The sequence below is a fragment of the Choloepus didactylus genome, chromosome 5 (assembly GCF_015220235.1).
Source record: "Choloepus didactylus isolate mChoDid1 chromosome 5, mChoDid1.pri, whole genome shotgun sequence".
Classification (NCBI taxonomy): Eukaryota; Metazoa; Chordata; class Mammalia; order Pilosa; family Megalonychidae; genus Choloepus; species Choloepus didactylus.
The window spans coordinates 50,533,341-50,544,103 of NC_051311.1; the positions used below are offsets into that span (position 1 = coordinate 50,533,341).

Below are 10,763 nucleotides of genomic sequence, written 5' to 3' on the forward strand. Positions count from 1 at the left end.
AAAAGCATGACCTAACTATATGCTGTCTGCACAAGACCTTAAAGTCAAAGATACAAGCAGGTTGAGGGTGAAAGGATGGAAAAAAAAATACCATGGAAAAAAAAATGCCATGCAAGTAGTAACCAAAAGAGAGCTGTTGTGGTTATACTAATATTGTATAAAATAAACTTTAAGTAAAAAACAGTTACTAGGGACAAAGATGTGTATTGTGTCCGGGGAAAATTCAATAGGAAGATAAAACAATTATAAATATATACGCAACTAGCAGCAGAGCCCCAAAACATATGAACCAAATACTGACAGATTTGAAGAGAGAAACTGATGGTTCTACATTCATAGTGGGAGACATTAAGACACCACTTCCACTAATGGATAGAACCTTTAGTCAGAAGAGCAATAAGGAAGTCCAAGACTTGAATAATACACTAAACCAACTAGTTTTTTTACCTTGCAATTTGATTGAGCTATAGTCACATACCATAAAATCATCCAGAGTGTACAGTTGTTCACAGTATCATCATATAGTTGTGCCTTCATCACCAGTTAATTTTTGAACATTTTCATTATTCCAAAAAATTTAAAAACAAGAATAAGAATAAAAGAAATAAAAAAGCCCCCCTATTATTCATTTACTTTTTTGTCCCCATTTTTCAACTCATATGTCCATACAGTGGATAAAGGGAGTGTGAGCCACAGGTTTTTCTACAATCACACAGTCATACCATATAAGCTATATAGTTATACCATCATCTTCAAGAATCAAGGCCACTGGGTTACAGTTCAATGGGTCCAGGTATTTCCTCCCAGCTATTCCAATACACTAAAAACTAAAAAGGGATATCTATGTAATGCTAAGTATAACCTCTAGAATGACCTCTTGACTCCATTTGAAATCTCTCTGCCCCTGAAACTTTACTTTGTTTCATTTCTCTTCCTCCTTTTGATCCAGGAGGCTTTCTTAATCCCACATTGCCAGGTCCAGACTCATCCCCAGGAGTCACATCCACATTGCCAGGGAGATTTACACCCCCCGGGGGAATCATGTCCCATGTGGGGGGGAGGGCAGTGAATCCACCTGCCAAGTTGACTTAGAGAGTAAACCAACTAGCTTTAACAGACATATACAGAACACTGCACCCAACAAAAACAGAATACACTTTCTTCTCAAGTGGACAAGGATCAGTCTCTAGGATAGACCATATATTAGGTCACAAAATAAGCCTCAATAAATTTTTAAATATTGAAATCATATAGTGCATATTCAACCACAGTGGAATGAAGCTAGAAAACAGTAACAGAGGGAGAAATGGAAAATTCACAAATATGTGGCAATTAAACACTATACTCGTAAGCAATGAATTAAAGAGGAAATCAAAAGCAAAATTAGGAAATATCTTGAGGTGAATAAAAATGAAAATACAAGATACCCAAACTTATGGGATGTAGTGAAGGTAGTGCTGAGTGGGAAATTTATAACTCTAAATGCTTACGTTAAGAAAAGAAGAGAGACTTCAAATCAGAGACCTAACCTCAAAACTGGAAGACCTAGAAATAGAAGAGCAAACTAAACTCAAAGTGAGCAGAAGGAAGGAAATAACAAAGATTAAAACACAGATAAATGAAATAGAAAACATACAAACAAAAAAAACAACACAGGTAATCAGCAAAACCAAAATTTGGTTCTTTGAAAAGATCAAGAAAACCAACAAACCTTTAGTTACACTGACAAAGCAAAAAAGAGAGAGGATACAAATAATGAAAATGAGAAATGAAAAGGGGAACATTACTCCTGACCTCACTGAAATAAAAAGGACTATAAAAGGATGCTGTGCTCCTATGCCAGCTAAGTCCGAAAACCCAGAGGCAATAGCCTCTTCAAGAACATCTACCAGATATGTCCCCTTTGCTCATAAAGTGACACCCCTTTGCAACTTGAATAGGTTAGAGTGGTCACTGTCTAGACATCCCTGAAGATTGGGAAAGTGATTAAACTAGGGGAGGGGGTAGCAACAGACAAGGTGGCATTTACCAAAAAATTATGAACACTGAAGCTTTATATAATTTGATTTTTCTTAGTTGCTAGGGTATTAGAATAGACAGAAGGAAACAATTGAAATGGTGGAACTGTAGCCCATAACATCCTTTGAAGTTTGTTCTATGGCTACTTGTTAAAGTGTAATTTGAAAGCTATGCCTTTTTGTATATATGTTATATTTCACAATAAGGAAATAACTGAAACTGTGGTACTATAACTCATAAAAACTTTGGAAATTTCCTATGTATCTACTTGTTAAATCATACTTTGAAAGATAGTACCTTTTTGTATATATGTTATATTTCACAATAAGGAAATAGCTGAAACTATAGACTTGTAATCTATAATATTCTTTGAAATTTGCTCTCTACTTGTTAAATTGCACTTGGAAAATTATTACATATACATACGTATGTATGTGTGTATATATATATTTGTTATATTCTACAATAAAAAAAAAAAAGAGGGGGGGGGGGAAAAAGGATACTGTGCCTGTTTCCGGGCTGGGCTCCGCCGCGATACTCTCGGAAGGAAACAGTGGGGTGGGGGGCCCTGCGGTAGCCCCTGCCGGGCAGCGCAGCCGCGCCGGGACCCCGGCTTGACCCGCTCCCAGGGCCTCCGCCGACCGGACGGTCCCGGGGACATGTAATCCTCTGAGAAATCTCGGACAGCACATTTTGGTTTAGTATCTGGTTTGGACAACACACAGAGACATTTCTAGTCATGAATTCAGAGCAAGATGTACCAGTCAAACTTGCCCAGGAAACAGTTACTAAATACGACAGAGGATGCGAAGGTGCAGAGATTGAGCCTCGAGAAGATGCCGATTACCTTATTTACAAAGTCGCAGATGGGTTTGGCTTTTTACATGAAGAAGAGCTCCCGCATCACAATGTGGCTATGAAACAGTAAAAACACCTTGAAATGGAAAGAACTACAAAGTGGCTGAAAATGCTGCAAGGATGGGAAAAATACAAGAACACTGAAAAGTTTCATAGGAGAATTTTCAAAGGAATCCCATTCCAACTCAGAGGAGAAGTCTGGGCTTTACTTCTTGAGATCCTTAAAATGAAAGAAGAAACAAGAGACCTTTATAGTAAATTAAAACACAGAGCATGGGGTTGTTCATCTGATATCAGACAAATTGACCTTGATGTCAACTGCACATTTAGGGACCATATTATGTTTAGACACAGATATAGAATTAAGCAACAATCCTTATTTCATGTTCTTGCTGCGTATCCTATTTATAATACAGAAGTTGGATACTGTCAAGGGATGAGCCAGATCACAGCTTTACTCCTTATGTTCATGGATGAAGAAGATGCCTTCTGGGCCCTGGCCAAACTGTTCTTAGGTCCCTAACATGCCATGCATGAATTTTTTGTCCAAGTTTTCCTAGACTTTTGAGGTTTCAAGAACACCATGAAAAAATGCTGAATAAATTTGTCCAAGCTTAAGCATCACTTTGATTGTCAAGAAATCTGTAAAAGTTTTTACACAATGAAATAGTTTTTCCAATGTTTCCTTGATCTTACTCCATTTATACGAAACCTGAGAATATGGGATATCTACATCTTTGAAGGAGAATGGATTCTTACTGCTATATCTTATACAATCTTAAAATTGCACACAAAAAAAAATCTAATGAAATTGTCTGTGGAAGAACTTGTAGAATTTCTTCAGGACATTCTGGCAAAGAATTTTTTCTTCAAAGATGACTTTGTAATAGAGCAACTTCAAATTTCTATGGCAGAACCAAAGCGAGCAAAGTTAGAATCTCCCAGAACCTGGTGAAGAGGATGAATATCCAAGGAAGCCTTTGGGGGCAACTTTGGCCTGAAAGGCAGTCTGCTGGCATTCAGCACCTAAGCCTCGGAGAGAGAAGTGTTGGCAGGTCAAGTCCCTACAGGGTCCCCAAGAGAGAAAGTGGCCCTCCCCTCACCGGAAGCAAGCATTCCCTTCACCATCAGAATCGAACTTGCAACCCACAAAGAGCAAGGCAGCTGAGACAGAAATCAGTGGGTGAAGGATAGCAAAAAGCTTAAGGGATGACTTTCAAAGGAAACTTCCATCAGCTCCATAAGACAAGTCCAAGCAATATAATAATGCAGCTGCTAACCAAAATAGCAATGCTACTTCAAATATCAGAAAAGTACTTGTGCCCAAATGGAATAACCCTCAGATAATTCAGATATTGAAAAAAACTGCCAAATATGCCATTGAAAGCAAAAGTAGTCCAGCAAATCCCACGGTTAAAATCACTGTCCCAAGTTCAGCTGATTTTCGAGTATCAACTATAAGGCAAAAGATAAAGGTTCTGGATGCAGGTGACAGGGAGCAGGGCTCAAACGCCTCACATTAGGATAACGTCCCTGGGGCTGAAAGAGAACAGGGTGCTGCTGTTGAAGAGGCATTTAAAAGGGTTTCCTCGAAAACTCCAAAGCATGCGGTGCACACTAATAGTCCAAGAAAGCAGGCGGACCCCTACAAGCCCCCTCTCCATAGCTGCTGTGGTCCTGGCCCACCTTTGGAGTTGCTCTTTTCCACTTCTTCTGCTCTGCAATGACAATATTTCAAAGGAGAATCTGGTTATCTCACTTCACGTTTAAAATCATCCAGTGGCACCAGCATCGTGGGATTCAGAATACCTTCCTGACCAAAAGGGGAAGAGAAATTAAACAAAATAAAGTTTCAGTGGCTGAGATATCTCAAATGGAGTCGAGAGGTCATTCTGGAGGTTATTCTTATGCATTATATAGATATCCCTTTTTAGCTTTTAGTATACTAGAATAGCTAGAAGGAAATACCTGAAACTCTTTAACTGCAATCCAGTAGCCTTGATTCTTGAAGATGATCTATAACTGTATAGCTTACACGGTGTGACTGTGTGATTGTGAAAACCTTGTGACTCATACTCCCTTTATCCAGTATATGGGCAAATGAATAGAAAAAAGGGGGACAAAAAGTAAATGAATAATGGAGGAGAAAAAGGAGTATGAGATGTTTGGGGTATTCTTTTTTACTTTTATTTTTATTTTTATTCTTAGTTTTTGGAGTAGTGAAAAGGTTCAAAAAACTGATTGTGGTGATGAATGCACAACTATGTGATGATACTGTGAACAACTGATTGTACACTTTGGATGACTGTATGGTATGTGAATAAATCTTATTAAAATTGCATTAAAAAAATCAAAAAAAAAAAAAAAAAAGAAAGAAAGAAAGCAGGCGGAGCCAAGTGCCTGTCCATCAAAAGTATCAAACCATTTTACTTTTAAGGCACAGCCTCCAGGTTACCTAAAACACCCCACTCAGATAGAGGGGGAGATCCTGGAATGGCACGCTCATCTTCCTACAGCGAACCCCCCAACCCCACCCCCCACTTGCCACCGGAACTCGCCGAAGTGGGCCCGACGACTGACAGCAGCTTCATGCCGTCACACTCCAGCCGCGGGGCACAGCTGGGTCCTTCCAGGAGACCACCCGGTTCTGCTCTTTCAACAGATGCTTCTCCAGAGAAATCTTACAGCTGCCTTGGTCCTCTTCTACTACCCTCTAGTCAAATAGAAGTTCTTCTTGTTGACATTGGTGTTGGGGGATATTCAGGCAAATTGGGTCACCAAAGAATGGAAAATTCGTCATTCTTACAGTGCATTATTTGCCAGATAACAGAAAATGGTCAGAAGATAGCTAAATGTAGACAGAATCTGAGGTGCATGGACAATCCTGGTATCCAGATGGTAAGGGTAGCCACCTAAGCAATGTACCAAAATAGCCCAACTTTCAATACCTGACCTTTCAGGACCATGACCTCCTGGCAGTTTTAGTTGACAGTCCAGTTCGGTGTAGATTCAGAAGATGCCAGTTCAGCTGGTATCAATATTCAGATCCCTCCCCTCCAGCATATCACTACAGAAATCGGGTTTGACTTTCGGTTCAACAATCAGTATTGCTGTGAGAATTTATCTATACTTGCTATAGACAAGAGAAGAGAACCATGTAACTCCTACATTGCTTGTTTGTAATTGCCAAAGCAGTATTTTATACAATTGTAAACAACTTGTGCAATTCTAATATATGTTAATAAGAATATATGGAAATATTTTCATTCCACGTAGATGCTGCTTAAGATGAGCAATTAAAAATGCATCATTCCTGAACCTGTTAGAAAGCATTTAACATGGAAACATAACCATTGCATTTAGGGATGCACACATAATAACAATTCATTACTCAGTTTCATATAGAGCTTTCTCCAAAACCTGAATATTTTTATTCTATTGACCCATTCTATTTTGAGTAATGTTACAAAGAGCTGAAAAGCTGTGTAGAATAGATATTTTGTCTATATTTTATATAGACTGCTATATGCAGCATGTGTCTTTCAATAGATAACCGTAAGCCTCTGATACACAGAACTAAAGAAACATTTAAAAAAACAACTACTTATAGTCTAGATCCATGCAGTAAATTGTTATTCTTCTTTACCTTAACTTGTCTTTTTAGTCAAGCCCCCCCCCCCCTTTTTTTCCCCCAGTCTTTAAACTAACTAAAGGGTTTACTCTGGCTTTACTAATTCACCACCTCACAGAATTCTCATCATGCTCCTTCAATTGCTTTCATTTTATTTCAATCTGAAAATTAAAGACATTGAAGGGAAAGGTTACTCATTTAATGGTGCTTAAAAATCAGGGCAGTTAAAGTAAGTTTATGGCCAAAGGTGCGGGACTTGATTCTATTTGCCCTGAGATCAGAGTAGCATTTTCATGCCCTGTGTTCTGGTCTGACTTTTCAAGCTCAGAGGAGAACCTTCCCTGCCAGGAGTGGAGGCAGTGCTGCATTCTAGCTCTCCAGTGGAAGCCAGCAGGAGAAGGTGCAAGCTAGGATCTTCAAGCACTCACATGTGCCAGAAGAATAAACACCTGTGAAATTGATTTGAAAGCAGGATTAACAATATGGTTACTTCTTCCTGTACCCCTTAAATTTTTGTAGGGCCTCACCCCAAGGGGCCCACGGTTCATTTACACCATCTTCCCTTAAAGAATATAGTCAAAGGATTTTCCCAGGCCATTAAATTATCATTGTGGAAAATACTGTATATATATATACACACATTATATATATATATGCAATATATATATATACACACACACACTATATTCTTATGTCATCTATGACATTTTAAAATTTGTATACTTTTTTGATGTGATTGTTTTTAGCATGCTTAAAGTAATAAGTAAAAAATAAAAGGTTACTATGAACAACTGTATGCCAATGAATTAGATAACCTAGATGAACTGGACAAATTCTTAGAAACACACAAACTTTTTGGCTCAAGAAGAAATAGAAATCTTAACAAAACAATTAATCTGTAACCAATTGAATCTGTAATCAAAACCCTCCAACAAAGAAAAACCCAGGACCATATGGCTTCACAGGAGAATTCTACCAAACATGACAAGAAGATTAACTTCAATTCTGCTCAAACCCTTCCAAAACATTGAAGAGCAGGGAACACTCCCTAAGTCATTCTACGAGGCTGACATCACCCTCATACCAAAGTCAGGTAAAGATAGCACAAGAAAAGAAAACCACAGACCAATATCTCTTATGAATATCAATGCAAAAATCCTCAACAAAACACTAGCAAATGGAATCCATAAATTATAAACCATAATCAAGTGGGATTTATCCCTGCTATGCAAGTTTGGATCAATGTAAGAAAATCAATTAATGTAATACACCACCTGTGATGGTTAGGTTCATGTGTCAACTTGGCCAGGTGATGGTACCCAACTGTCTGGTCAAGCAAACACTGGCCTAACAATTGCTGCGAGGACATTTGTGGCTGGTTAATAAACCAACAGGCTGGTTTATTAAATCATCAGTCAATTGACTGCAGCTGTGACTGATGACTCACCAAAGGGCGTGTCTTCCACAATGAGAGAATGCAATTGGCTGGATTTAATCCAATTAATCAGTTGAAGACTTATAAGTGAGACAGAGGACCTTCACTTCTTTGGCTGCCCAGTGAAGCGTTTCCTGGGGAATTCGTTGAAGTTGCCGGTTGGTTTCCTGAGGAGTTCATCAAACACGTTCGTTGAAGATCCCAGTTCATTTCCTAAGGAGTTCGTCGAAGTTGCTGGTTCGTTTCCTGAGGAGTTCATCAGACGTCTTCCTTGGAGTTGACAGTTTGCTGACTACTCTACAGAATTTGGACTCGTGCATACATACAGTTGTGTGAGTCACTTTTACAAATCTGATAGTCAGAGACACCTCTCATTGATTCTGTTTCCCTAGAGAACCCTAACTAATACACCACCTTAACAGAATGAAAGAAAAACCACAGATGGTCATCTCAACTAATGCATTTCCCAAAAGGCATTTTACAAACTACAGCATCCTTTCTTGACAAAAACACTTAGAACACTAGGAATAGAAGAAAACTTCCTCAACATGGGAAAGGGCATATATGAAAACCCCAGAGTTAATGTCCTACTTAATGGTGAAAGAGATCAGGAGCAAGACAAGGATGCCCACTGTCACCACTGTGAATCCACATTGTATTGGAAGTTCTTGCTGGAGCAATTGGCAAGAAAAAGAAATAAATGACATCCCAATCGGAATGAAAGAAGTAAAACTTTCCCTATTTGCAGATGATATGGTCCTATGTGCAGAAAATCCTGAAAAATCCACAACAAAGCTCTTAGAGCTAATAAATGAGCTCAGCAAAGTGGCAGGGTACAAGATCAACACCCAAAAAATCAGTAGTGTTTCTGTACACAATGAACAATTGGAAAAAGTAATAAAGAAAAAAATTCAATTCACAATAGCAAATAAAAGAATCAAATATCTAGGAATAAATCTAACCAAAGATGTAAAGGACTTGTACACAGAAAACTACCAAAAGTTACTAAACGAAATCAAAGAAGAACAATAAATGGAATGACATTCTATGTTCATGGATTGGATGACTAAATATCACCAAGATGTCAATACTACCTGAAGAAATTTTTAGATTCAATGTAATCCCAATCAAAATTCCAATAGTCTTCTTTGCAGAAATAGAAAAGCCAACCATCAAATTTATATAGAAGGGTAGGAGTTCCTGAATAGCTAAAGCCATCTTGAAAAAGACAAATAAAGTTGGAGGCCTCACACTTCCTGATCTTAAAATTTATTACAATGCTGCAGTAATCCAAACACCATGGTATTGGCACAAGGACACACATATAGACCAATGTAAATAAACTGAGGGCTCAGAAATCAATCCTCACATTTATGGCTAACTGATTTTTGATAAGGTGGCAAAAATCACTCAACTGAGAAAAAACTGTCTCTTCAACACATGGCCTGGAAAAACTGGATCTCTATTTGTAAAGAAAAAAAGGAGGACCCCTCCCTCACACCATTTACTAAAATCAACCCAAAATGGATCAAAGTCTTAATAGAAGAAGTAGAACTATCAAACTCCTCAAAGAAAGCATAGGGAAGAATCTTCAGGACCTTGTGTTAGGCAACGATTTCTTAGACTTTACACTCAACACACAAACAACAAAAGAAAAAATAGATAAATGGGACCTCATCTAAACTAAAAACTTTTATGCCTCAAAGGACTTTATAATGAAAACAAAACAACAACCTATACAACGGGAGAAAATATTTGGAAACCACATATCCAACAAAGAATTACTATCCAGAATATATAAAGAAATCCTTCAACTTAACAACAAAAGGAAAATCAACCCAATTTAAAAATGGGGAAAAGAGTTGAACAGACATCCCTTCAAAGAAAGTATACAGATGTCCAGAAATCACATGACAATATGCTCTACATCATTAGCCATCAGGGAAATGGAAATCAGAACCATAATAAGCTAGCATTTCACACCCACTAGAGTAGCTATTATTAAAACAAAACAAAACAATACAAAACAGAAAATTACAAATGTTAGAGAGGATGTAGAGAAGTAGGAACACTCATTCATTGCTGGTGGCAATGAAAAATGGTGCTGCTGCTGTGGAGGGCAGTTTAGCAATTCCTCAGAAAGCTAAGTTCAGAACTCCCATATGACCCAGCAATCCCACTACTAGGTATATACCGAAAAGAATTGAAAGTAGGGATTGGACAGTTATTTGCACACTGATTTTCACAGTGGCATTATTCTCAATTGCCAAAAGAGGGCAGCAACCCAAGGGCCCATCATGTGGTGAATGGATAAATAAAATGTGGTGTATACATGCAACAGAATATTATTAGTCATAAAAAATGAAATCCAATAGAATATTATTAGCCATATAAAAGAATGAAGTCCTGATACATGTGACAACATGAATGAACATTGAAGACATCAGGTTGAGTGAACTAAGCCAGACACAAAAGGAAAAATATTTTATGATCTCACTGTTTTGAAACTATTATAATAAGCAAACTCATAAAGTCAAAATATAGAATATAGGTTACCAAGGGATAAGGTGGGAATAAGGAATGGGAAGTCAAGGCTTAAAATGTACAGGGTTCCTATTTGGAATGATGGAAATGTTTTGGTAATAGATGGTGGTAATGGTAGCACAATATCGTGAATGTAATTAACAGCATTGAAATTTATATCTGAATAGTATTAAAAGGGGGAGACATTAGATTGTGTGTATTGTAACAGAATAAAAATTAAAAAAAAATCCATGGAACTACACCTCACAGTGAAACCTAAATTAAACTGTGGCCTTT

At 37.8% G+C, this 10,763-nt stretch overlaps 1 pseudogene; it reads left to right on the forward strand.

Moving 5' to 3' along the window:
• The first annotated feature begins 2,758 nt into the window (after positions 1-2,758).
• On the forward strand, positions 2,759-5,993 carry LOC119534906 (annotated as a pseudogene).
• The last annotated feature ends 4,770 nt before the right edge of the window (positions 5,994-10,763 follow it).